This window comes from Ahaetulla prasina, chromosome 2, assembly GCF_028640845.1.
Source record: "Ahaetulla prasina isolate Xishuangbanna chromosome 2, ASM2864084v1, whole genome shotgun sequence".
Lineage (NCBI taxonomy): Eukaryota > Metazoa > Chordata > Lepidosauria > Squamata > Colubridae > Ahaetulla > Ahaetulla prasina.
The window spans coordinates 39,865,627-39,893,464 of NC_080540.1; the positions used below are offsets into that span (position 1 = coordinate 39,865,627).

A 27,838-nucleotide genomic window follows, 5' to 3' on the forward strand; every position below is an offset into this window, starting at 1 on the left:
CCGGAAGGCCACAGGTAGCCAGTGCAGTCTGCGCAGGATAGGTGTCATCACAGAGCCACGAGGGCTCCCTCTATAACCAGCGCAGCCGCATTCTGAACTAACTGCAGCCTCCGGATGCCCTTCAAGGGAGCCCCATGTAGAGAGCATTGCAGTAATCCAGGCGAGGCGTCACGAGGCGTGGTGACCGTGCATAGGGCATCCCGGTCTAGAAAGGCGCAACTGGCGCACCAGGCGAACCTGGTAAAAGCTCTCCTGGAGGCGGCCGTCAAATGATCTTCAAAGACAGCCGTTCATCCAGGAGGGCGCCCAAGTTGCGCACCCTCTCCATCGGGGCCAATGACTCGCCCCAACAGTCAGCCGAGGACTCAGCTGACTGTACCGGGATGCCGGCATCCACAGCCACTCTGTCTTGGAGGATTGAGCTTGAGCCTGTTTCTCCCCATCCAGACCCGTCGGCCTCAAGCACCGGGACAACACTTGATAACCGTTGGGGTGGCCCGGTGTGGAAAAGTACAGCTGGGTGTCATCAGCGTACAGCTGGTACCTCACACGAAGCCACTGATGATCTCACCCAGCGGCTTCATATAGATGTTGAACAAAAGGCGAGAGGATCGACCCTGCGGCACCCACAAGTGAGGCGCGCGGGCCGACCTCTGCCCCCGTCAACACCGTCTGCGACCGATCGGAGAGATAGGAGGAGAACCACCGATAAGCGGTGCCTCCACTCCCAATCCCCCAATCGGCGCAGCAGGATACCATAGTCGATGGTATCAAAAGCCGCTGAGAGGTCTAACAGGACCAGGGCAGAGGAACATCCCTATCCTGGCCCTCAGAGATCATCCACCAGCGACCAAAGCCGTCTCAGTGCTGTAACCGGGCGGAAGCGGACTGGAGCAGGTCTAGATAGACAGTTTCATCCAGGTGTAGAAACTGATATGCCACCATACTCTCTACAACCTTAGCATGAGCGGGTTGGAGACGACGATAATTACCTAAAACAGCGGGTCAGGAAGGCTTCTTGAGGAGGGTCTCACCACCGCCTCTTTCAAGGCGGCGGAAGACTCCCTCCACCAAGGAAGCGCTTGTAATTGCCTGGAGCCAGCCTCGTGTCACCTCCTGAGTGGCCAGCACCAACCAGGAGGGGCACGGGTCCAGTAAACACGTGGTGGCATTCAACCTACCCAACAACCTGTCCATGTCCTCGGGAGCCACAGGGTCAAACTCATCCCATAAAATGTCACCAAGGCCGCCCTCAGCCGTCTCACCCGCGTCACTACAATTAGTATATTTGTAGCATAATTTTGGGCAACTCATAGGCAAATGACACTGACTGACTGGGCTGCTAGCAGATGTAAACCTTGCTATTCAGCTCAAAACGTTTCCACTGCTTCATTTATGTGTGTCACTTGCTTTGATTGCACTGTTGTGGCTGCCATTTTGGATTTTTTTTAAAGTTTACACTCTGCAGACATCCCTGTACCAGTATAAGGTAGCTACAGCTCTTGGGAAAACGATATCAGTACAATAAACAACTCACAAGCTTGAAAGCTGTAGATAAAGGCATGCCTTTATTTCATTCAAGTTGAGTCAATAAAATTGGGGATGAGGAATTAAAGAACCCCTCTAGCTGTTAATCTAATATGCATGCAAGGGGGAAATACTGTTTTTTGATCACCTGGAAAGAACAAAGGAAGACATCAGGGCCTGAATGAAACACAGACATCTTTGATTTTGATTTCCGAATAGAGAGGATTTCTGTCTAGTGCTAGAAAACCTCTCTTTCACTACCTTTATTTTGGAAAACATATGTTACTCCTCTCCATAAGCATTTTGACTACTAGTTTGATGTCTTCCTCAAGAGCTGGAAAGCAAAATATCTGTTCTTGGGAGACAATGCTCAAAGCTGTTTGCAATGTTTCAAAAGAACCACTAGAGTTCAATCTTGTGCTGTCTTAGACATTCTCCTTGGTATATGAACTTTGCCTTTTAATTCATTACATGACCTTTGGCTTTTTAAACATCCAATTTACTTCATTTAACCAGTTTTTCCCAGAGTAGTTAAATGCTAATCATTTTGATTATTACATAGGAGTGGAGTGAGGGCCACAAATCTAGTTAAAGGTGTCAGATGAAGTACCTATCTTTTAAACAGATGGTTATGCAAGGCCTCTTGAATGTGTTTAATGCAGATGATGAAATCAACCTGTATTATTTTTCTTTTAAAAATGTAGTTGCTAAGGTTTGCGATCTTACTGTGAACTGAAGTGGGAGATAGTATCCTTAATTGCAAAGCTAAGTTAGCTTTTTATAGTAACAGCAGAAATGGCAGTGGCCAAATTGCCCCTTGCTTTAGGTCAATTCACACAGGTATGAATTTGTAATTATATACAGATAATATACAGTTATATATATAATCCCCAGCATTTCCAGTTAGTATTACCTTTTTCTTATGATCCAATCTCTCTCTTGAACATTGCAAAATTGAAATGCAATTTTGTATGAGTGTTCAGGATTTAATGATTTTTGTAAAGATTTTGGCCCAGGTGTGATTTCTGTTTGGTTTTGTAGGGGCTGGGTATTGAGAAGAAAACAAAATATGTAATATTAAAATTAACTATGAATGCTAAGGATGAGCACCTGGACAATATGTAGCAGCAGTCAAGATTTGATTCTAACTTTCAACGCAACTTTAAACTTGTGGTTTTTTTTTCCACAGAGACAGAAAATGGTGTGTAACACTTAGTTATTTCTGGAAAATGATGCTATTGACATAAAATTTGATAGCCTCATTCAAAAGTGAACCATCCATTTCTGTGTCAGCAGTTAGATCAATCTCAGCATTAAATAAATTCAATTTCAATCAAGGGATGGTAATATCAACACAATGTTCCTCAAGCACTAAGCAATGCCATTTAATATACTTAAATAAAATCTCCTTGAGTTGAACTTCTCTCTTGGTGACTACATAGATATATATTTTGTGCTGGTTGATTTATTTATTTGATTCTTATAGCCACCCATTGCTTAGGTTGGCATACATCATCAATAAAATAGCAATAAAATCCAATAAAATGGAAATCAAAAACAGAATCAGTCAACAAAAGAATACAAAGTTTTGGGGAAAAAATTACCCAATACAATCATACTGAGGAAGGAAAATGCTAAATCTTTAATGCCCTTCTTAGCAACAATAAATAAGTACTTTGTGAATGCCTTTCTCCAATATGTCTTTTGACTTTCCTGTCTGATCTTGGTATTTTTTGGTGGTCTCGCATCTAAATACTAATCAGGCTTAGCTTTTTGCTTTTAGATTAGCTGCTATGACTTAATGTATTGTACATATCACCAAGGATAATGGCATTCTCCATAGACATATTTGTATTGCTCTAATATATGAAAGGTAGCTCCTATCAAACCCTCCACAATGAAATCACCCTGCAGCCAAATACAAGTAGACATCCTCTTTTCATCATAATTATTTTCCTGTTCTGAAAATACCTCATTAAGACCAAAGAAAGGTCAGCAACATGATTTTCTGTTCTTTCCCCCCCATAAAACGAAAGGAGTTTTTTTTTAAAAAAAGAAAGCATAATCCTTTCCATGAACATTTTTCATGCACAGTTCAATGAGAAATGGCAATAATTTTGTCACAGCTGTCCTTAGAAAGGTCAGTACTAAAATTCAGAGTCAGTACCATTGAGAGTGAGGGACTATATGAAGTTCAGTATACAACACAAGGAGTAAGAAGATAAGATTTCTATGGCAATTTAAAAACTTAAATGAAGAGTAGGCCTGGTTGCAAATTCTGTTTGTGATCAAGAAATAATCCCATATTGTTTTAAAGTGTTTCTCGAAATATTTTTGGACAGCGCTGGCTCAATGACCTGGAAATGGAGATGAGCACCACCACAGTAAAATCCCTAGGGACTCCTTTAAGCTGCCCAGAGTCATTGACTGAGATGGCAAGTTATAGAAAATGAATGAATGAATGAATGAATATCAAGTTCTCCCCAGTCTTTCCTTAATTTCTAATGGCATAATCCTGTGTGGGTTTGTTTGGAAGCAGATCGTCAGACTGTGTTAAGATAGGATTGTTTGCAGTTCCTCTCAAATCCAGAGTTTTTATTTTATTGACTTTATTTTTTTATATCCTATAAAATATTATTATTTTTATAAGACTCATAATGAACAAGTGGTATGAACACAGCCTTGTTTTTGCTTTCTTTTGCCTTTGATTCTGGCGATGTTTGGCATTGAAAAATGACCCACCAAGAGGGTGCCAAGATGGGAGAAGCTGGTTAGTTGATGGAGTATCTGTATCATTATTTGGAATCCTACAATATTTATTGTTACTTACATCTCTAGGTCTCTTAAGCTTTCAGCTTTTAGAATTCTAGAATTCTACACCCTTTTTTCCCCTACACTCTCCCACAGTCCTGAGCAACTGCTTCAATGCAACCCAGTTGTCCTCACTCTTTCCAATGTTGGATTGCAGAAAACAGCATGCAAGGTAACTCGTGTTTCTTTCATCAGGAGAAAGAGGCACACCAAAGATATCTGATCACTATCTCATCCTCTTTCATGTTTATAATTCATGCTGTGTTTATCATGTCGTGCTTTGGGGGAAAAACGTAGGCGTTCAACATTGAGAGGAGGGCACCATTCCTTTGCCCAGTCTGAAATATTTGGGGTTTTATCAGGCAGCTTAATCTTCGCAAGGAGGAGGGAGAACACAGGAAAATTAAGAGAAAAGCATGTGTTTCTGCCAATGGAAATAACATTCTAAAACTGCGCATGGTGCTTCTGCTTTCCTTAATAGGGTCAAGGTGATTCAGCCCAGGTAGAACTTGGGCTGAATTGCCAAAGAGAACTGATCTCCTCGGATCACGTGGCTGCAGAAACTGATTCAAGAGTAGTACAAAGGTTTCAAGTGGCTCCAAAGTTCACATTAACTCCCACAAAGCAAATATATATCTGTTGCCAAAAAAGGCTGTTTAACCTGCCTTTCCAGTAACCTTGTACCAACCCCGCAATACCTTGGCAGTGCAGAAGTTTCGTTTTATAAAAGCATTTGCTGTTGTCTTAATTTCTGTTGTTAATATTAAAACTCTAGTTAAGCTGTGATGCAAGTTCAGCCTTGCTGCGATGCATATCTGCTCCCTCAGGATATTGATCTGACAGCTGTTTAATATTTAAAAAAATTATATACTTATAGTGTATATAAAAATTATACATATTAGAGCTGGATGGTGATTAAAAAAACTGAATAAATCAATATACTGTTCCCTGTTAAAAAACCCACAAGTTTATAATAAAATTAAAAACAATTAAGCAAATTAATACTGACAACATGGTAAAATACAAAATAAACAAGATAAAATAAAACTATTAAATAGATAATAAAAACAGCAGTAAGGAATTAGAAAATATCAGAGGAAATTAACATATTATAGTTATGGAAATCTCAACAATTAGATTCTTTTTAGAACCCAATTTATTTTTCAGCTTATTTGGTTTTTTTCAATCTTTTCCTAGTGGTTTTTTAATATGTATTTGCAATGTGTCTGCTCTCCTGCTAGTTGTTTTGCAAACTGTCAAAGTCGACAGTTTGCAAAAGACTGTGAAGACACCAAGAAAGGATCCTTTAAAGTTGACCTTAGGATATAAGTAGGAATGTGAAAAGGTCATTTGATAATATGATCGTATGAAGGGTGTTAGAAGTTAATACCAACATCTGAAATTGGGACCTGAAAAGAAATTGAAGAAGAGGATAAAAAGAAGCAACACGGATGAAATCAGTTCCAGGGGTGATGGATTTTAAAATTTTATTTAACAAATTTAGATAGCTGCCCAAGACACTTCATGGAGAACATCAATCAATAAACGGAACCTTAAATATAGTAGCAGCAAGTAAAAATCACAAAGAAATAGGCTGATGTTTATATCCCCCAGTTCTAACTTTTTCTGCAGTATTTTGTTGCTAACTGAAGTTTCTGAACTATCTTCAGTATCAGTTCCACATATTTTGACAGAGAAATGGTTTGACTTAATAAAGGATAACTTCCTAAAATGCAAAATCTGAAGCTGAACCGCCATCCCTCTTCCATAAGATTCTGGCAATTAGAGATGTCAGTGATTAAAGATGAGCTGAGTGTAGGAAGAAATATAGATCCTGAATTTCACTTCTCACCAATTAAATCAATCATCGGGAGGCAGTATATGACCACAGTAGTTTCATCCTTATAGGGAATCATTAGATGTACATAGCCAGTTCTTATTTTATGGGGTTCAAACCCTCTAGCAGGAATCAGAATTGCGCTCATGGATCACTGCACACACAAATAGCATATCCAGGATTGGGATAGTAAATTATTTTTAATGAGTGCACTTATATTTTTGCCCAAGGTCCACAATTAAGCATCCTATTGCATTGTGGCCAATCACTTTAATTCAGAAAGCTAAATGAAGAGTGGAATCAATAGTTCCCTCCCACTGTTGCTTCTTAATAGTTCCTATTTAAGACATTCCTCCTATAATTCAAGAGGTAAATTGCAATAATCAGTCCAGCCATTGAGAGTCTGATTTTCTGATCTTGTTGGCATATTACCTATAATCTAATTGCCCTTTGTGTAAAAGTACTTTCTTTTTTTATTCATCCTGAATTTCCTCCATATTTGGATTCTGAGTTCTAATCTTGTTAGAGAGGAATAAAACATGTTCTCTATCTTCATGTGATTTTAGATATCTGTCTCTTTGTCCCAAAGATGCTTTTTCAGGAGGCAACTGGAGACAACTTGTTTGTTTTTTCTCTTTCTATTTTTCTCTCTCATCCAAGAAGCTGAAGAGGCTTCTTGGATGAGAAGCGAAACATCTTCAAAGAGAAAAACAAAAATGTCCAGTTGCCTCCTGAAAAAGCACCTTTGGACAACCATGATCTGGATGACTGAATATCTTTACAGACTTATATCTGTCTCCTGTTTCTCCTTATCCCCTTCACATTAACCTAAAATGACTATTCTGATGCATTTCAGATGTGTTTTTTATTATTAGAAAAATTATCTTGCCTTTATTATTTGTATAAATAACTTAAGGCAGCAAATATACTTAGTTCTCCTTCCTCCTCCTATTTTCTGCACAATAATAACCCTGTGAGGTGGGCTGGGTTCAGAGAGAAGGTAGCCCTGCCAGTGTTCATGCCTAATGCAGGACTAGAACTCACACTCTCCTGGTTTCTAGGCCAGCACCTTAACCACTACACCAAACTATTGCTGGGATTATTACTCCAGCCTTCTTAGTTATTAGGACCTTTGACTGGCTGGCAATTCTGGAAGTTTAATCCCACAAGCCTTAACTATGAACCCTTAATCCTTACCTTGTCTATCAGATAAAGGAAGATATGCTCATGTCAAATGTTTACCTAGGAAACAAATTAAAAAGCGTATTTTCCTACTTTCATTGACTATTCCAAACACGCACTCAGCTGCAAAGTTCCTGCATTAATATGCAACTCAAAGATTGAGGTGACTAGGCCTTAAGTAAGGGCAATCATCTCCAATAAACACAATCTGAATATTCAGCTCACAGTACATAGCAGCACCAGCTACATGTTCCGACAGCACCAAATGTCATCTCTGAAATGAATTGCATTTGTTCACTGTTGACACAATGAGCAGTATGTATGAGAGATGTGCAGGGCTTCATACCGGCGTGCAAAATAGCTGCTTTGGAATGCCCCATTTTGGCTCCCAGTAAGTGCAAGGAGGCCTCCTAGGCCCAAAAAGGGGCGCGGGGGTGGGGTTGCGCCCACCCATGGCCCGTTTTTGCTCCCAGGAGGCTTCAGGGAGGCTTCCTAGGCCCAAAATGGGGTAAGGTGGAGTGCGGCATGCCCCCCACCCAGCCCGTTTATGCTCCCAGGGGGGTGCAGGCGGCCCAGTGCTGCCTGTCACCCACCCCTGGCCACGCCCACCCAGGCAGTCATAAGAGCAGAGAATTGATTGTTAAATTATTTGAATCCCACCACTGTCTAAAGGAGATGTTCTGAAACCTTTTCCAGGCAATGCCATTTGGGGGGGCAGCATCAGAAAATGAATTTGTGACCTTTCTTTATGTTTATGCTCTTTAAGTGTAAGATCAGGAAAAATTCAGCAGGATTGGAAATCCTACCTTTGCACATCTTGGCAACCTCCTTTCTGTCCTGGAAGGCTAGATTTAGCGTCATCTGGAAATGAGGACTCTGATTGTACACATGCTGGCTCTTCTCCTAATTGAATCATAGTCATAAAAGTTAAGTCACAGTAATAAACACATACATCAATCAAAAGCAACTTCCTGTACATAAGGAATAGGGAGACTAGAAGTCCCATGCAGCCATTCAGACTTCTGAGCTACTCTCTAGCACAATGTTTCTCAACCTTGGCAACTTGAAGATGTGTAGATTTCAACACCCAGAATTTCCTAGTCAGCATGTGGTCTGGGGAATTCTGGGAATTGAAATCCACACACTTTCAAGTTGCCAAGGTTGAAAAATACTGCACTGGCAAATCCAGAGTGCACTAATAAAGCACTGCCATTGTCAATAAATTGTTAGTAGCCATTAACAGCTATTGAAGGCAGGAATTTATACTCTTCTATTTTCACACAACGCTCTATGCAACCTACCGCTTCCTTCATCATTTTGTACATGAAACTGCCTTTTGTGGGGTCCTTGGTGCTCTCTGAGATTGATGGCTTTCTTGCCGACTTTTCATTACCCAACTAGGTTACATCATCAGTGCTAAAAGAGAGTGATGTTTTCTCTTTGTTTATATACTAGTGGCCTGTCCTGTCAGTATTGATGGTTCCTTTTTGTTAGCCATTTTGTTTCCTTTTTGGCTTTTTGATTGCCTTGATTTGTAGCACAGATGGGGCATCTGTACCTTTCCAGAAACTGTAACTGAACAAAAACTTTCTGCTCCTCTCTCCAAGCTATGCTGGTAGGGATTTCTGAGTCTTAAAAGTTCAGAAATACTTGGAAAGCCCCAAGTTTCCTATATCTGATCCAGAAATGCAAGAATTTAGATACCCACAATCTTAATCAACAACTATTGCTTGCTTGTTTGCTTGCTTAAAACTGTGCTACACACATGCAACCCACCATAAGATTATTCCATGCTAGCAGTTTTAGAAACTGCCGTGACTCTTAAGAGTTCAGTTAAAATTGCAGCTATATTTCTTAAGAACCCCCGCCCCCCAAATATTGAACTAAAGACCAATTAAGTCTCTGTGCATCTGAAAATCTTCACTTAGCTCCAGCATGCATAAACTTCAACGATTGTAAACGGGAATGAAGTATATATTTTTATCTTGTCCTAATGAATGGCCTCTTTCATGAAAGTGGATTGATTTTTATGCCATCATTCTGTTCTCTTTATAGTTTTTATAAGAAGAATGTCTCACGGGAAGTTTATGTCCGCTACAAATCTCTAAATTCGGATTTAGCCTATATAACTTGATGCATTTAATTGGGCCATTTTGTCATCCTCTGTTTACAAGTTAGGGTTGGGTTGGGCAAGAGAGAAATAAATGGTGGATTGACCAAAAAGAGAATATTGGGGGGGAAATCATGTTAAGCGAAAGGACATCTTTATTCTTTAGAGATGATTAACATTGATTCAGATGCTTCATTTCCAAAGGTGATTTCCAGAGTATTGGAGTCACTGAATAAACTTTAACATAACTCAGCACATTTCAAAATTGTCACTGAAGTGGACTTTACTTCTGATTTATTATTAGCACAGTGTTTACAAAATTGAATCCAATGCACCATCTGCACAAGGACATTTGCCCTAAAGTCTAGGATAATTCTTTACTCCTTCCCTTCTTTGTGAGAGACCTGTTATCTCGAGAAGTCCCCTGTCCATCCTAAAATTCTCAAAAAATGCCTGGGATGTGGGAGAGATACGAATGGAAATTTTCCATTGTACGAATAGCCTTTGTGTTTGTACCGCCTTAAATACAATCCTGTGTTTTATTATTGATGTATCGCTTTTGCTGGAACGATTGCATCTTGGTTTTTGAAATATCAGCTTCTTGTGGTTGAATGAAATGAGAAGGAATGTCTATTCACCTCTCCTATCCAGTGGACACTCTTTGAAATGTTCTCAGCCCTTCTACCCGATTTACTGCAGCTGTTAGTCATGGAATCACCTCACTAGGTAAACCAGACCAGAAAATTTATACCAGAGGAAGATTACTATCACTCTCATTGGATTGGCTGCAATAATAATAAAAATAATATTTTTTAATTGTAAGAATAATAATAAAATCTTGCAAGTTTGATTATTCTATACTTTTTGTCTTTCTTACATCCCAGTGAATTAGGAAGATCCCTACCTAAGCTGCTTCTGAATATTACCTTCTTTCTTCAGACATAAACATGTTTAACCCTCTTTCCTAGGAAACAGGAAAGGATATCCAGGTTATCTTCCTTAGTCTCTATACCAAATCTGGGCTCTTTTGTATGAAATGCATACGCTTTTCAAATAAGCTATGGATATGCCAGCTTCAACTTACCTGACTGAGTATGACTGATCCAGAAGCTAAAGAGGACAGTTCTGATTAATAGTTGAAAAGGGCAGATGGCTTCAATATTTCCCAAAAAACCTCCATGTTTGTGTCTACGTGGCCACCAGAATTCATGTCTAAACTGAGAGCATCTTTGCCTTGATAATACCTCACTGGTCTTCTTGAGTGGCTTTTCTACCTGGCTACTTCCAGTGCCTGGTTGTGTGTCCTTATCATTTATCCCTGCCTTCCCAGTACCAAACAGAAAGGTAAACATAAACAGGTAGGGCTGATCTTCCTGCTTGCAAATGAAAGCAGGCAGGCAATGGGGCTGGTGCTAAGTAGTGTTGGGTTTCAAATTTTTTTACTGTGGGTGTGGCTTGGTGGGCGTTGCATGGCTTGGTGGGCGTGGCAGGGGAAGGATACTGTAAAATCTCCATTCCCTCCCCACTCCAGGGGAAGGTTACTGCAAAATCCCCATTCACTCCTGATCAGCTGGGACTCGGGAGGCAGAGACTAGATGGGGCAGGGCCAATCAGAGGTAGCATTTACCGGTTCTCCGAACTACTCAAAAATTTTGCTACCGGTTCTCCAGAACTGGTCAGAACCTGCTGAAACCCACCTCTGGTGTTAAGCTTCCTGGGTGAAAGCCTTAGCAATCACCAAGCTCTGATTCCCAGTGCCAGCTTTGTGGCATATAAACAAAAAGAGAACAGGGTGTCTCATGCTTACAGAGATATCAACCCCACAAGGAATTTAGTCCCTTGGGAGTAAAGCGTGGTTATCTTATTTATTCCAATAGGTCTACCAGGGGTATCAAACTCGCGGCCCGTGAGCCAGATGCATCACACACTGGCCACACCCACACCCACTTTAGTGAAGGGGAAAAAAGTTGTGATATATCACATGACAATGTGGGCTTGACACCTATCCTATCTGGGCTGCAAAAATCCAGGTAACTGCTGGAGTTAGTTTTGCTGCTGCCCAGATTGCTGTAGCGCACGAACGTAGCTTCTTCGTGACTCATTTCCTCTTTCTCCTCTCTTTATCAGCCAGGAGTGACAAACAGAATTGTGGGTTCAGGTTGGCCTCTTGCGTCCACCGCCTGCTGCCTCTGAAAGGCATGGAGAATCCCGCCTTTCTCTTTCAGCATCCCTCCTCTGTGATTTCCTTTGTTAAAGGGGTGGCTTCGGAGGCTGAGCTCAGTGATTGAATGTAATTTTCTTTTAAGCAGCGGGTGACTTTATCGATTGCTGCCCAGACGCCTTGTAAACTGCTTCATATTAGCCTTGTGTCCTCTTAATTCAAATGTAAAGCCATTTCCCACCCTTGCTGCAAGTAGCATAATGAAAGAGTACGATTTCCTCACCTGTGGGGCTCGCAGTCAATATTTTTTTAAAAAAAAAGCCCATGTGAGTGAAATCAATTACTGAGTGGCCTTTGACCAACCTGATCTTATTACCTTTGTTTACAGTGGTTGTTAAGTGAATGCCATGATCATTAAGTGACCGCTATAGTCATTAAACAAACGCCACGGTTGTTAAGCAAACCCATTGTTTGCTATGGGACATTTTTGTCAAAAATCTATAACGGTGTTTTTTTTGTTTTTTGGCAAAAACTTTGTAATTTGCAGTCCCAAGACTGGACAAGCTGCAAACAGCTATAAATGAAGGCTGATTGCCGAGTGCCCAAAATTTAGGTACATGATCAGGAAGGGTGAGCGGCCATCAGAACTTTGGAACCAGGTCAGTACTGTCTTTTGGGGTTTACATGCTGGTTACCAAGTGCCCAAATTTTGATCATGTGACTCTGGAGATGCTGCAACCATTGTAAATGTGAGGATTGGTTATAAGTCACCTTATTCAGCACCGTTCTAAATTCGAACAGCACTAACTGAATGGTTGTAAGTCAAGGACTATCCAAAAGATGTTTTGTTCCCAAACAAGTATTTTATCTTCTCTGTAGAAATCAGAATTGGTGTTGAAAAGAACTCATAAAATGTGTTTTGGATGTCTAGCAACCGAAAGCAAACAACCTCTGTGCTAGTCATTAAAGCACTGTAAGTGTTGTCACTCGTCCTCCCTCCTCTCCTCAGCTGGGCTCCTCCCATCTCCAACCGGGCCTGTTATCAGACTCCGAGTCTGATAATGAAGATGAAAGGCCTGTCATGCCTCCAGCCCACGGCCATGGCCCCATGCCTGGAGAGGATTCCAGGAGTGGGAGGACAAGCCGGGCCGGGATAGCTCAGGCAATAGAGAAGCCTGTTATTAGAACACAAAGCCTGCAATTACTGCAGGTTCGAGCCCGGCCCAAGGTTGACTCAGCCTTCCACCCTTTATAAGGTAGGTAAAATGAGGACCCAGATTGTTGGGGGGGCAATAAGTTGACTTTGTAAAAAATATACAAATAGAATGAGACTATTGCCTTATACATTGTAAGCCGCCCTGAGTCTTCGGAGAAGGGCGGGGTATAAATGTAAACAAAAAAAAAAAAAAGCCCGATCAACCTCACTCATACAGCATGTGTTCCTTTGGCTCAGCCATCAGAGCAGGAAGGCAGCCAGGTGCTGGAATTACTCGGCCCTACTCCCTCTGACCCCTCCCTTTCCCAGAAGCTGCCAGCAGATCCAGCTGAAGACAATTCAGAGTAGGTGGACCCTCGCTTCCAGAGATCTGAGAGGCGACGCCAGCAGAAGGAGGGGAGGGGCAGGCCTGGATAAATGCTGAGTCATGGAGCCACACCCCACAGCCTATATAAAGGACCTACTTTTGGCACTGCAACCTTGAGTCAAGCAAAGTCTTATTGAGTTTGCTGATACCGGACCCTATCGCTGAAGTCACAACTTGGGCTCCTGCCTGCCCTGATAAACCTCGAAAGAACTTGGCAAGCTGCAGAGGCCTCGTTGCCAAGTTTGTCACGGACTTCCTTGACTCGTTCGTCAGAGTGGGGGGTGGGACACGACAGTAACTTTATTTAGGCCACTATGCAATCCTGAAAAGAAAAAAAATATAGCTGCTTTAAGAGTCTCAGTAACTTTGATAAATTGAGGCCTTGAAATAGCATTGAAGACTGAAAAAAAAATTAAGTGCACTTACAACAGTTCATTTAGTGACAGTTACAATAGTACTGAAAAAAGTGTCTTAAGACCGTTTTCCACACTTATGACCTCTGCAGCATCCTCATGGTCATGTGATCAAAATTCAGGTGCTTGGGAACTGACTTACATGTATGACCATTGTAGTTTTTCCGGGAATCATGCGATCACCTTTTGTGTCCTTCTGACAAGGAAATTCAATGGAAAAATGAGATTCACTTAACAACTGTGTTACTAATTTAACAACTGCAGTGACTCACTTAGCAACTATGGCAAGAAAGGTCGTAATGGAGCAAAATTCACTTAAGAAATATCTCACTTAGCAACACAGGTTTGGGGCTCAATTGTGGTCATAAGTCGAGAACCTAAGCATAATCTTTGAAAAAGCTTTCACGACCAGTTCCCTATCCAAACTTTGGTCACTAGCCATGGTCATCCCTGTCTTCAAAAAAGGCAACCCCAGCCTAGTTGAAAATTACAGACCAATCTCTCTATGCTGTGTCACCAGCAAAGTAATCATCAACCAATCCATTACCCTCCACCTAGAAACGAACAACCTACTCTCTAATAAACAGTTCGGTTTCAGGAAAAAATTATCATGTAACTTACAACTTCTCCACTGTAAAAACATATGGACTACTAATCTTGATCAAGGCAAAACAATAGATGCAGTCTACATAGACTTCTGTAAAGCTTTTGACTCAGTAGTACATGATAAACTTCTCCAAAAACTAAAATCCTACGGCATCTCAGGACCCCTCCACAATTGGATAACAACTTTCCTGACAAACAGACAACAAGTGGTCAAAATTGGCAATGCTATATCAAATCCTGTTCCTGTCAAAAGTGGCGTTCCCCAAGGCAGCATTCTTGGACCAACACTCTGTGACCAAATAACAAGTAATTGTGTTCTCTTTGCTGACAATGTCAAACTATTTAACACCACCAATAATACAGTTACCCTTCAAAAAGACCTTGACTTTGTATCTGAATGGTCTAAAACTTGGCAGCTCGAAAACTCTACCAGCAAATGTTCAGTCTTGCATATTGGAAAAAGAACCCAAACACTAAGTACAAGCTTAATGGACATTACCTTACAGATGACTCACACCCTATTAAAGACCTTGGAGTTTTCATTTCAAATGATCTAAGTGCCAAAGCCCACTGCAACTACATCGCAAAAAAAGCTTTAAGAGTTGTAAACCTAATCCTGCGTAGCTTCTTCTCTAAAAACACTACTCTACTAACCAGAGCATATAAAACATTTGCTAGACCAATTCTTGAATACAGCTCGACTGTCTGGAACCCATACCACACTTCAGACATCAATACAATTGAACGTGTCCAGAAATATTTTACAAGAAGAGTTCTCCACTCCTCTGAATACAACAAAATACCTTACGCCACCAGACTTGAAATCCTGGGTTTAGAAAATTTAGAACTACGCCGTCTCCAACATGACTTGAGTTTAACTCATAGAATCATCTATTACAATGTCCTTCCTGTCAAAGACTACTTCAGCTTCAATTGCAACAATACACAAGCACACAATAGATTTAAGCTTAATGTTAACCGCTCCAATCTTGATTGCAGAAAATATGACTTCAGTAACAGTTGTTAATGCCTGGAATACACTACCTGAGAAGGTATACCTCTGTGGTCTCTTCCCAAAATCCCAAAATCTTCAACCAAAAACTGTCTACTATTGACCTCACCCCATTCCTAAGAGATCTATAAGGAGTGTGCATAAGAGCACAAGAGTGCCTACCGTTCCTGTCCTATTGTCTCCTTTCTTTATACTCAATTAATTTAGTTATTACATACTCATACTTATATATATATACTTATATACTGTATAGTTATTTCATGCTTATGCTCATATATACTGTGTGGCAAAATAAATAAATAAATAAATAAATAAAATTACCTGTATTGCTTTGATGAACAGCAAAGAGGGACTACTATTTCACGAGTTCCAAAACATTTCTTCCTCTTTTTGGGGAATGTGAAGATTCTAAGTGTTTCCATTTCTAGTGCAAAATATTGTCTGGAGTGTGCACATCAGCTATGAATTTTGTCCTTTTATAGATTGCCAGGCTAAACAAAAGAAAAGGCAGTAAGAGCAAGTGTAAAAACAACAGGACAATTATTAGTTTGTTAAGTGTGCCTTGGGAAATGTTTGAAAGAATTCTGATTGAAAAGGTACAAAAAGTATATCTACAGACCCCTCACATCCTGGACATAAATTGTTTCAACTCCTACCCTCAAAATGACGCTATAGGGCACTGCACACCAAAAGAACTTGACACAAAAACAGTTTTTCCCTGAATGCCATCACTCTGCTAAACAACTAATTCACACAACACTGTCAAACTATTTACTAAGACTGTATTACTATTATTCTTCTCATTTTTCCTATTACCTATCTCCTCTTCACTTATGACTATAACCATGTTGCTTGTATCTTTACAATTTTTATTGTTTTATTTGTTTCCTAGTATGATTTGATTGCTTATTTAGTAACTTATGACTATCACTAAGTGTTGTATCTTATGATTCTTGATAAATGTATCTTTTTTCTTTTATGTACACTGAGAGCATATGCACCCAAGACAAATTCCTTGTGTTATCCAATCACACTTGGCCAATAAAGTATTCCATTCCATTCTATGGGGACAATGAGAGGAAAAGTGAAATGTGCAGTTTGATTTAATTCTAGGAAGGGACGTGCAGACCAGATTTTTGCCATTCAAAGGGTTATTGAGAGACGTATATGAGAAAGTTTGGTGTATACAACAAAACATTAAAGAACAAAAGATAGTATATGGAGTTGTGAATGGTTTTGTGGAAAAAATGGTTTGCAAGGATGAACAAATATGGAAGATATCCTGGATATGGTATAAAGTAGCTTGGATAATTTGTTTATATTTTCTCTTATTCCTTTCTTTTATTTTCTTCTTTTTGCTTCTTATCGGTTAGTGTTAGAATGCAGTATTGCAGGTTAATTCTGCAATAATTCTGCCGACTGCCAGCAGTTTGATCCTGACCAACTCAAGGTAGACTCAGCCTTCCATCCTTTCGAGGTCGATAAAATGAGAACCCAGATTGTTGGGTGCAATATGCTGACTCTGTAACCTCTTAGAGAAAGCACTACAGATTGATATATAAGCCTAAGTGCTATTGCTACTGCTTATTCTCTTTATGAACTTTGGATAGTATTACTTACTCTAAAAGAAAATAGTATGATGGATATGGGTGTATGAATGGCTGAGTTAGGATACGGTACATCATTACATGTAAAAGTTCATAGGTAATGACGGCATTTCTTATGAAAAAAATCTGCGCAGGTGTGTAGAGTCAAATTTTAAACCCTGGAATTTGGATACAATGCAAAATGCTGATTTTATCAGAGTTTATATGATCATGATCTTCTGTTCATGGATGACTTCTTCCTATGACAGAGAGACAATTTTTGTTACTTTCTTTTCACAACTACCTTATCCCAAAGCCTGGGTAAACAACCAGATTTTTAATAGTCTTCAGAAGATCACTAAGGTAGAAGCAATATGGATCTCTGGTAGGATGTCTCTTCTCAGTGGTGGGAATGGTTTTCCCTGGATCCTGTATGTTGTCATTGTTTGACCAATGAAACTTGTACCAAAGGTGCTTCCCCCCCCACCAAAGGCAACTGGGCTTTCTTTGTTTTTCCTTGAAGACATTTCATTTCTCACCCTTGATGAGAATCAAAATATTTTCAAGGAAAAACAAGAAAGTCCAGTTGGCTTTTGAAAAAAAAAAAAAAAAGCACCTTTGGGGCAACTATGACCTGAAGATTGAGGCTCTTCATAGACAATGAAACATGTAGTATGCCCACTCTACATAACCTCACCTGATAGATGGAGACTCTGTGAAAGAAATAGTCCTTCAAGTAATATAATCCAGTAGGTGCCTATTTTCAAGAGTTTGGCAAATGAATTGTCAAAAAATATTCAGAATAGATTGCAGAAAATATGACTTCAGTAACAGAGTTGTTAATGCCTGGAATGCACTACCAGACTCTGTGGTCTCATCCCAAAATCCTCAAAACTTTAGCCTAAGACTGTCTACTGTTGACCTCACCCCATTCCTAAGAGGTTTGTAAGGGGCGTGCATAAGAGCACCAGGGTGCCTACCATCCCTGTCCTAATGTTCCCTTTAATTGTATTCGTTTTATGTATTCAATTCATGCTTATACTTATATATATTATTTAATATGTATTCAACAAAATAAATAAAAAATAAATAGTGGTGCTAAAATAAAAGTTTTGTGATTAATGAAACAAAAACCCACAAACAATCGATGTGCTCTAGATTTGTAAAGTCAAGACCTGTTATGTCAAGTAAGATCCAGTCTTTATCAATGGAATCTTCTCAACCCATCTTTATTAAGTTTGATTTTAGTGGTTTTGTTTCATGCAGGATTAGGCCTGACTCCAACACTTGTTGCTGTAGTTTTGAAAACAACGAGCTAAATTTGTATTCCATGTTCTCGCAAGAAATTCATTTTCATAAGAAAGAAGAAAAAATGGATTGGTGTTTCATAATTACTTTCCATTCCACTTTCGAATAAATTGTGAAATGTCCAGAGCATTGTTGCTGCCTTGAACCAATCATACCAAAACGAAATCATCTACATTTTTTCTTCCTGGAACTGAAGTCATTAAATATTTCAAAAATAGCACATTTTGTTCTTGTTTTCATTTTGGAGAGCTTTTGCTTTCTCTGCATGTGCTTGCAAACAAATGAATAATATTGGAAATGATATATTTGCCTACAAAGAATAATAAAGTGAATTAAATAACCATTGGCACAGGATTTATTTGACCTGGATATTCTAGCACGGGTTAGATTTCCACCTTCCTGGTGTGGAGGGATGGAGATATTCAACATTAAGAAGAAGCTGTCCAAGAAACCAGCCAGCAGGAGCTAAGAAAATAAAACCAAACAGCTTCATAATTATACCTTTTGGCCCAATTCTTCTGGGGGGTGTCCTTAGGGCTTCATCTAAAGTACATATTGATTTCCTCTGCCCGGTGGAAGTCAGAACAAAAAGTCTTTACACAGTCAAGTGAAAAGGGTACTTCTTTTAAGGGAAACGTTTTACTTCTGAGGCTGAAAAAGCTCTTTTGGAGAGGAAACAATTGGACTGAAATTGCTCAGGAATGACTTCTGGAGATTGTTAGTATCTGCTGGCTCCTCTTCCATTTCACAGGTGATAGAATTTTCTCCTTGTAGAGTTGTCACCAGTAGCCCAGGGACTAAGAGGGTGCCGGGGAAAGGCAAAGAGCAATACAATCTTTGGTGCCAGCATTATAAGAAAGAAGAAACCTTCTTCTCTGCAGTTGAATCAATCCTAGCATTGCCTTGCCTAGGACAGGATCTTGCAGTGTAATGCTGACACCAACATTATGGGATCTTGTTAATAGGAAACGAAATGATGCCAAGGTGTAGAGTACGAAATCCAGCCCTTTGCTTAATAACTCAGATAATTGGATAGTGGCAATAAAATGGCTGTCAAAATAACTTAGGACCTATTTGGGCTTGGGGGATGCATTGGGAGGGTTGTGTCAAGGTTCCAAATAACACCCCCAACGAAATCAAACTCCAAGGCCTGAAGTTCCTCAAAGCTAACTTTTATTAGAGACGTCATATTGGCACATCTGGGAAAACCTGAATCTGAGAGTTTCTGGGTTTTCCACACCCAAAATAAAGTTCAAGACCTTGCCCTTCTCCCACATTTCCACCACACGTCCAATCAGATATCGTCCGGAAACTCCTCATTCTTCTCAACGCAGCTGCAGGGCACCATGGCCTTGACTTTCTATAAAGAATTTTATTATGACTACATATCTTCTTCCCTCTATGAAATCCCTGCTCCCAATTTCCCACAGTAGGATATGTGGCAGGCCTGAAGGCAAAAAGGTAGAAAGATGGCTTCCAGGTCTGACAGGTTGAACCTATGCTATAGTTCATTCAAAAAATGGCTGCTGTGGGATGGCCTGGCAAATCTATAAAGTAACAGAAAAAGGGAAATGCATAGACATAAAAGTGAAGGATTGGGCAATTTTAGAAAAAACCCCACATTTTTAGACCATTAAATTAGTAAAACTATCTAACGTGCTTATTTGTAGTTTTTCCTGAAATGGACACATTTTTTATCTGAGCACTGGGATGCAAATAACTTGCTGTTTTATGTTCCCCCCCCTAAATATCCCTATGGAATCTAATTGTACCAAACAATTTATTAAATTATAATAAATCAGCGATTATCATCCTGTATAGATTATCACACATTGTGATAAGTTATGATAAATTTATCATAATTGATAAACAATAAATTATTGTTGTCATATTATAAATGTCAGGTATTAGGTATCCCTCAGAAACACACTTCCATCAAATGTCCATGGAGATTCTCAGTCATCCAGGTCATGGTTGTCCCAAAGGTGCTTTTTTCAAGAGGCAACTGGACTTCCTTGTTTACTTTGAGGATGTTTCACTTCTCATCCAAGAAGCTACTTCAGCTCTGACTGGATGGTTCTCCCCACCATCCAGTCAGAGCTGAAGAAGCTTCTTGGATGAGAAGTGAAACGTCCTCAAAAAAAAACCCAGAAAGACCAGTTGCCTCTTGAAAAAAGCACCTTCAAATAACTTCTTGCTTTGTGTAGCCTGAGCAAACCTTTTACTGTATTTTGATTTAATATTGTTTTTTAGTCAATGTGTTTTGTCTGCATGTGCTTTTTTCAAGTACCTTGAGATTATCCATTTAGTTTTGAATATGTTGGCCATTTATTATTTGTTTATGCTTATTTGTACCAGGTGTGAAATTCTCCTGGTTCGGACCAGATTGCCTGATCCGGTAGGGATGGTGGTGGGTGGTTCGGAGAACCGGTAGCAAAAATCCCTGCCCTCCCCCCGCCCCAGCTGAGCTGCGCGATCATCAGAGGTGTTTTTTTTACTTTTAAAAGCATTTTTTCTTCAGCTGAAGAAATGCTTTTAAAAGTAAAAAAAAAAAAGCCTCTGATGATCGTGCAGCTCACCGGGATCATCAGAACCCTTTAAAAGCATTTTTTTAAAATTGTAAAAAAAAAAAAGCTTTTAAAAAGCTCCTTTGGCAGTCCCAGCTCAGTTGCCTGATCGTCAGAACCCTTTAAAAGCATGTTTTCTACAAGCTCTTCGGCCAAAGAAGTTGTAGAAAAAGTGCTTTTAAAAGGTTCTGGTGATCAGGCAACTCAGCTGGGATCGTCAGAATCCTTTAAAAGGTTTTTTCCTCTGGCGATCCCACCTGAGTTGCCTGATCATCACAGGCTTTTAAAAGCATTTTTTAACAACCTCTTCGGCCGAAGAAGTTGTAGAAAAAATGCTTTTAAAAGAAAAAAAAAGTTGGCTACGCCCACCTAGTCACATTATCCCCTTCCAAGCCAGGCCCACAGAACCGGTAGTAACAAATTTTACATTTCACCCCTGATTTGTACCCTATGACTATCATTAAGTGTTGTACCTTATGATTCTTGATTAATGTATATTTTCTTTTATGTACCTGAAAACGTATGACCAAGACAAATTCCTTGTGTGTCCAATCACACTTGGCCAATAAAAATATTCTATTCTATTCTATTCTATTCTATTCTATTCTATTCTATTCTATTCTATTCTATTCTATTCTATTCTATTCTTATATATCCATTCTCTTGTGCTGGTTAACAACTGCAATACGGTAAAGAATAAGAAAAGGAAATCATGTGGGGCACAGCATCTGAAAGGTAGTGAACCCCAACCTGCTTGCATCTCAGGTTCTGTAGTTTATTCCAAATGAAGAATTGCCTGAGCTTTGCCATAATTAGATGGTTGTGCAGGATGTGCTGTATCAGTAGGAACATAAATGGACATAACCAAAGAAGACATCTATTCTATGAATTTAGAGGGCAGGCATAAATGACCCAAGAAAATCAATGAAATAGGGAGGCCTCATAATGCAGAGGGACTCCAAACACAGTTATTTTTCTGGAAATCTAAATTAAATTGACAACTTATTTTCCTTAAAAACAACACCTAATAAACAGGGTCAGCAAAACCTCATTTTTGCTTCTACAGTGAGTCCAAAATGTCAACAATATACCATTAATTAAGATGACTAGGGAATTTAGGATTTAAACTAGTGATTAATGAGCCCTTAAACCAGGTATTCCCTATGAGCAAGTATCTAGTTCTCATTATATTTAATTTATTTTCAAGTTTTCCAGATAGGGTAAGCCTTGGTTGAGAAAACTTAGTGAAGGAAGAAATTACCTCTATACAACATTTATTATGTTGATTGGCTATTTGCATTCATACTATTTCAGGTTAATTCAGCCGCGCATTTCAAAAATATATTATCATTCATGCCTATAAACTGCAAGAATCTGTTTTGTCCTGAAAAAAAAAATGTACTTCCAAGAATTATGCATAAAGTCTTCTTGGCAATTGCGTTTGACCTCAAACTGCAGTCCTTCTCAATTATGGACAGATTTTCTATGTCTCGTTTTTGTTCTTTTTTCTTGTGAACAAGAGGATCTTTCCAGTTTTCTAAGTATTAATTGCTTATGGAGGCTGAATTACATAATTCCCTATTTTTATTCAAGTATTTATCCCAGCATGAGATATCCAAGGCTTTTCCTTTTAACAAAGGTTAGAATGCTAAGATGTCAGGCATGTACACTGGAAACACATTTTCAAATTCAGGTATTGTCTGAGCATTAATCCCTCTCTTAAGCTGTTTAGTTCCCATAAGATACATAACAACCTGAAGCGGGAAACGTGATTTGTTCAGCAATGCATTCTCTTACATTTGCATTCACATTTTATCAATGAAGTCTTTCTGAAGAAAGAATTGGTATTCACAAATGTACTTAAGTTAAAAAGTGACTTCCCTGCTTAAAACTCTTTTCTGAATTCCATTTTTTAAAACCGAATAACATTTTAAAATCTCTAAAGATGTGAACTGTGAAAATAATTCAAAAGAAGCATGGAGCACACTTCTGCTAGTCATTGTTTGCAACACTCCCCGCCTCCTCGCTCCTTGCAGGCTTCTGTGTGAATCTGAAAAAAATCATGGCTGCTTTAAAGAATCAACTCTTTGAAGCAGCTGCAACTGTGGGTTTTGTGTGTGTGTGTGTGTGTGTGTGTGTGACTTACACAGAAGTCTGAAAAAAATATAGGCTATTTCAATGAATAGCAAATAGGTTCTGGACTGACATTTGTGCATTGAATTAAGCAATCTTCTGAACAAGTTCTGAAGTAGGTTCAGTTCTAATAAAGGTATGGAATTAATTTATGTTTCTGTTCTGATCATGGTTATGGAACTACATACAAATATTTCCCACACCAGAGATTAAACTATTAGGATTTCAATCACTCTGATAATTCTAAGATGCTTTAGGGGTCTCTTATGTACAGCAGTAGGAAATTAGTATGTAACTCTGCATGTAATTAACTGTTAGCGTTTGCAGCAATCCAATCAGCACATAAGTAAATAATTCAGCAGGATTCATTTATATAAGAAATGTCTTTATATACAATACCATACAGCAGAAGCCAGAACCAGAACTCAGAATCTGGAAGTACAGAATCAATAATCACAGAAGCTATAGAATCACAGAAGCATATAGCAAATTTCTAGCATAGTTACTCTAGTAGAGATTTTCACAAAGAATTGTTAGAAAGTTGGACTGGGATGTGAGATTATCCAAATTAACTCATGTCACAGAATTACAATAGTCAGAATGTTTTAAGACAAGGATACAGCCTGTTGCTGCATTGGTACAGCAACAAGTTGCTCAGATTATAAAATCACCCCTGAACCCATGTGATTGTTTACATGCTATCAAGTCAGGGTAGACTATTAATGACCTGATAGATTTCCTCTATGACAATCTGTCTCGTACATGGTCCCTAACTTGATCTTCAAGTCTTCCAATGGTGCACTCATCACCACTGTATACACCAATGCAATCCTAGAATGCATCAATGCACTGGTAAGACCAGTGCACTAGAATGCATCAATGCACTGGTAAGACCAATCCACTGGTGACCAGTTTTGACAAAAAGGATGTTGAGATTCTAGAAAGAGTGGAGAGAAGAGCAACAAAAATGATTAGGGGTCTGGAGCAGAAGGGGGTTTCAGCAGGTTCTGATCTGTTCTGGAGAACCGGTAGTGGAAATTTTGAGTAGTTGGGAGAACCGGTAGCAAAATTCTGACTGGCCCCACCCCCATCTATTTTCTGCCTCCCAAGTCTCAGCTGATTGGGAGGTAATGGTGATTTTGCAGTAACCGTCCCCTGCCATGCTCACCAAGCTACGCCACACCCACCAAGTCACACCCACAGAACCGGTAGTAAAAATTTTTGAAACCCACCACTGACCTGGAGGCTAAACATACAATGAACAATTGCGGAAACTATGTCTAGTCTAACAAAGAAAAAGATTAGGGGGTGACATGATAATAGTCTGTCAATATTTGAGAGGCTGCCACAAAAAAGAGAGGGCCAACCTATTCTTGAAAGCACCTGAGGGGAGGACAAGAAGTAATGGATGGAAACTTATCAAAGAGAGATCCAACTTAGAATTAAGATGATATTTCCTGTGGGTGGGAACAATTAATCAGTGGAATGGCTTGCCTCCAGATATTGTGGGTAGAGGTTTTTAAGAAGAGATTGGACAGCCATTTGTCTGGAATGATGTGGGATTTCTTGCTTGAGCATAGGGTTGAACTAGAAGGTCCCTTCCAACTCTGCAATTCTTTAACTGAGACCATCCATCTCACTTCTGGTTATCCTCTTCTCCTTTTCCCTTCCCAGCATTAGCGCCTTTTCAGAGATCTCTTTACTTCATTTGTCTAAAGCAGGCGTCTCCAACCTTGGTCCCTTTAAGACTTGTGGACTTCAACTCCCAGAGTTCCTCAGCCAGCTTTGCTGAGGGACTCTGGGAGTTGAAGTCCACAAGTCTTAAAGGGACCAAGGTTGGAGACCCCTGGTCTAAAGTAGGGTAATTTGAGCTTGGTCATTTTGCCTTGAAAAAAAATTCTTGGTTGATTTGCTCAGTGATGCACTCTGTTATCTCGAGTGTCCGAGGTATTCTCAGGAACTGTTGTGACTCGCACTCCCTCCTCTCCTCAGCCGGGCCCCTCCCGTCTCCAACCGGGCCTTTTATCAGACTCCGAGTCTGATAATGAAGATAAACGGCCTGTCATTACTCCAGCCCCCGGCCTGGCCCCATGCCCGGAGAGGATTCAAGGAGTGAAAGGAGAAGCCCAATAAACCTCACTCATACAGCATGTGTTCCTTTGGCTCAGCCTTCAGAGCAGGAAGCCAGCCAGGTGATGGAATTACCCGGGCCTACTCCCTCTGACCCCTCCCTTTCTCAGACGCTGACAGCAGATCCAGCTGAAGACAATTCAGAGTAGGTGGACCCTCACTTCCGGAGATCTGAGAGGCGACGCCAGCAGAAGGAAGGGTGGGGCAGGCCTGGATAAATGCTGAGTCATGGAGCCATACCCCACAGCCTATATAAAGGACCTGCTTTTAGCATTCCAAAGTGTTCTCTAGTTTGCTGATACCGGGCCCTATCGCTGAAGTCACAACTTGGACTCCTGCCTGCCCTGATAAACCTCGAAGGAACTTGGCAAGCTGCAGAGGCTTCGTTGCCAAGTTTGTTACAGACTTCCTTGACTCGTTCATCGGAGTGGGGGTGGGACATGACAGGAACCTTTCCCAACACCAAAGTTATTGGTGAATGTGCCAATGCACAGAATAGAACAAGATTTCAATATCACACAGTTGTATGATGTTGTAAAATTTCGGTGCAACCTTTTGCTGGAACATTTTACTTGGAGAGTACCTGTGGATGTCCCTTGAAGATCATATGGGTGTTGTGCGGCCCTCAGAAGTTGTATTGTTGACTCTCATTCATTTGGAAGAGAAGCTATAACTAGGAAACTAAGTTTATGGCTCTTGCTTGTAATCAATGTTATTACCCTGAGGCCTTCAACTGCTATTTTTGCTTATTGTTTAGCGCATAAAAATCCTGGTTTTTTCTCTCTCTCTGCATGGCCTATACCAAACCAGAAGAGGTTGTATTTCTTGAGATAATCAATTTCTTCTAATCAGCTGAAGTTCCAGAAGATTCTGTTTTGACTAGAAAGCCCTTGAGTCCATTACTGCATAAACAGAGACAACCCAGCAGAATACTAATTGTCACATTCCATACCTATTCTTGAATAATTAAATGTTTTATTGTGATGTTACCATTTGTATTTATTAGCCTTTATTGAGAAACAAAATTAGACTTAATGAGGGCTGTTAGAGTCTTACTTTCAGAGACGTGACAGCGCTCCAAGAATGTATATCATTGGTACCAATGGTGATTAATAGGTCTAATTTACTTGACTTGCATATGTCAAGATGGATTGGGAGGAAGCGAGAGGGGATGACTGCAGTTGCTGAAATCCTTTTAATTAGACTAATAATCGTAAGTGTGCCTTTGTTAACTGTGAGACACATTAATTAGGTCTGGTAGGCAGGGTTTTCTGGGAGGGAAAAAGGGGCGCAATAGCATGTAGATATTTTTTTCATGATCCCTGGAGAGCTATTAAATGGAGTGTGACATTAACAGTAGATAAACAGCATTTAATCTTTCTGGGACTGCTAGACTGTGGTAAGCGGGGGAGGCGAGGGAGTGGAAAGAGGAAATGGTTAGATAAATAATTTTCTGATTTTGGAATGCAAGGGTTTGTGATTTTGGTACCTGGGAATCATTGGCAGGTCCTGTTGAAGTGGTTGCGTTACAATGTGATCTAGCACAGGAATATGTCCTTCCTTTCATATTGTTGATAAGAATGAATAATTGGGAATACAAAGCTTGACTCTGTGCTAGTAAGCAATATGACAAAGGACTCGTGTTTACTTTCTGTCCTTCCATTCTGATTTCAGTTCTTTTCATTTGTACTGGAAAAACCTCAGGCCACTGCTAGGGGGCAGCAAAGAACTAATGTTTCCTGTATTTCTTCTTGCTGCCATTGGTGGTTGTTGGACGTTTTGCAGCACAGCTACTACTGCCCTCTCATTAATTCCAACATTCTATATTGAGACTGAAGAAAACCATAGTCCCATAACTGAAGCTGTAGGCCACTCAGCCTACAAATTTGAACAAGACATGACAAGAAAAAGAAATAATACAATTTTTTAAAGGCTAGTAAGAAAACCTACCATTGGCATTTACCCAGGTTTGAGTTTCTTTTAGAGACAATATGGAGAGTTTAATTATTTAGGCAATGTTTAGTTTCGGTAATGATTCAAGCAGAAAAATGTAAGAATATTCTAAGTACAATCCACATTGCAACGTTCCAAGACAATCGAGTCTAAATTTTGGAAATTAAACATCTCTGATTTGGAGTTTTTAAAATGGAGGTGCCATGATTTAAAAAAAAAAAATTCCCAGTGTTTTTTGTGCCACATCACTCTCTTGGTATTCAGCTTTCCTTTTTAAAAGCTGACCTTGCTAATCTTCATTATACTCTTTCAGAAAATAAGAATTGGAGGTCAAGAGATGGCAAATGAAATAATACAGGACCACTCTGGGATTCTGCAGCCAAGGCTCAGAATCTTCCGCCTCTTCACACAAGGGCAGTAGTACATCAACAGCCATTGATTATTGTTAGGAGCAGAATTCCATTTAACAGAAACTTCATACCAGACAGAAGTTGAGAATATATTTCATTCACATCTTGCAAACTGAAACCACATAAAGTTAACAGTGAGAGTCATTACCCAGACTGTTTATTATAAATGAAATCTCTACCTCAGCTCAAAGAAATTACCTATAGATCTAGGGAGGGAGGGAGGGAGGGGGGAGGCATAAGTTCATTGGCCACACTAGTTTCCAAGGTACTTAATCAGCTGGCAACGAGGGTGCTGAATTGCAAAAGATTAGTATGCGCATTAGCCATGGCAGTTCTCAAGCAATCTATCATAGATTTTGCAGAGCATAAGTGTGTCTTGAAGAATGGCCTGTAGGTCACCAATATTTGATTTAAAGGAGGCTGCTCAGAAAATGAGATACTTGCAACACACACACAAAAAAACATCTGCCCACAATTGACTTGCTAAAACATTTGGAAATGACCAAACA

The 27,838-nt window shown here is 39.8% G+C and overlaps 1 long non-coding RNA gene across 2 annotated transcripts in view; it reads right to left on the reverse strand.

The window, feature by feature from the left end:
* Positions 1-27,838, reverse strand: part of LOC131191324 (uncharacterized) — a 71,103-nt gene that overhangs the window by 33,533 nt on the left and 9,732 nt on the right. The window contains exons 2-4 of one of the 2 annotated variants that reach the window (XR_009153466.1): positions 15,564-15,733; positions 8,164-8,260; positions 2,548-2,571 (exon numbers count right to left, since the gene is read on the reverse strand). This is a non-coding gene — a long non-coding RNA (uncharacterized LOC131191324). Of the gene's footprint in view, positions 1-2,547; positions 2,572-8,163; positions 8,261-15,563; positions 15,734-27,838 lie in introns of those variants that run through there. The other variant, XR_009153465.1, reaches the window with a different exon arrangement.